Genomic DNA, 1,441 nt, shown 5'->3' with positions numbered 1-1,441 from the left:
GAGGGAAAGGCTCATTCTTAGCATTTCTTTCCCCAATTCTTCACGTGTCTATGTTTCTATTCTGGGTTCCTTTTTTTACTGAAACCAGATATGTCACTCGGTTCCAATTTGCAAGACCTGAGCATGTACCTGAGCACAAGACTGACCCCAGAAGGATGACAATTGACATCTAGGCACTTGAGCTAAAAATACTGAGCTTCAAAACTGGGAATATGTCAATTTCAAACATCACCTAAGACATAATGTCCACATCTTCAATATGATATAGAGCTAGGACTCCATGTGAGTTTTCTAACATATAAAGAGCCCTAAAAATCAAAGGAAAAATAGCAAAGATTATGAAAAGATGATCCATCAAAGAACAAATACCAATAAGCAATACTGAGCAAAAAAGGCTCAACTTCACCAGTAACAAGTGCTTATACAGTGTAGTCTTTCCTCTGTCTCCTCGGGGACCTGCAGACACCAAAATCAAGGGTGCTCAAGTCCCATATATGAAGTTGCATGGCATTTGCCTAGAACCTGTGCGTGTCTTGTTCCTTAAATAATCTCTAGATCATACCTCATGCCTGATACAACACAAATGCTGTATAAATGGCTATTGTTTAGGGAACAGGGAGAGATATGAAGGTCTGTACATGCTCAGCACAGATTGAGTTTTTAGAAATACATGTAATCCAAGGTCAACTGAATCTTCAGATGAGAATTCATAGATACAGAGGGCCGAGTGCACTCAGCAACGTATCAACTACATGGACGAAAATGTTAAACATGTACATCTGTAGGTTTACAGCTAATATATGATATTATCTAATATTGAAATAGTTAAGAAAAGACAGAGAGTAAGAAACACCAATAAATCATGGTCGGCCCTCACCCTTCTTTGGGGAGGGGTGGGACGAGCAAAGCTGGGCATGCTTTTTACAGTGTGTGGGGCAGAGGCGATAGGTAACAGTTAACATTAAGCAGGAGTGGGGATGGTGTGTGAAGGAGTTTCAAGGAAAGCTCAATATTTCTGTGGAGAACTATATCACATGGATCCAGGTATGTATTCTACCACTACCACCCATTAACTATGTGCATTAGTCTGTTTTTCATGACTATAACATAATTCCTGAAGCCAACTACTTATGAAGAAAAAAAAGCTTTGGGGGCTCATGTGAATATGATCAATTGATCTTTGACAAAGAAGCAAAGACAACACAATGGGGAGAACAGATACATCTTTTCACCAAATGGCATGGGCACATCTAGACTTCCTTTTGCAAATAAAAAATAGAAAAGAATCTAAACACAGACTTGCACTCTTCAAGAACATTAACTCAGGACGATTAGACCTAAATGTAAACTTGAAACTCCTAGAAGATAACATAGGAGAAAAAGCTAGATGGCTTTGGGTGTGGTGAAAACATTTCAGATTCAACACCCAAAAATGACCAAG

Source organism: Ictidomys tridecemlineatus, chromosome 1 (assembly GCF_052094955.1).
Source record: "Ictidomys tridecemlineatus isolate mIctTri1 chromosome 1, mIctTri1.hap1, whole genome shotgun sequence".
Lineage (NCBI taxonomy): Eukaryota > Metazoa > Chordata > Mammalia > Rodentia > Sciuridae > Ictidomys > Ictidomys tridecemlineatus.
The sequence above is the reverse complement of the archived record's forward strand: the minus strand, read 5'-3'. Positions refer to the sequence as shown.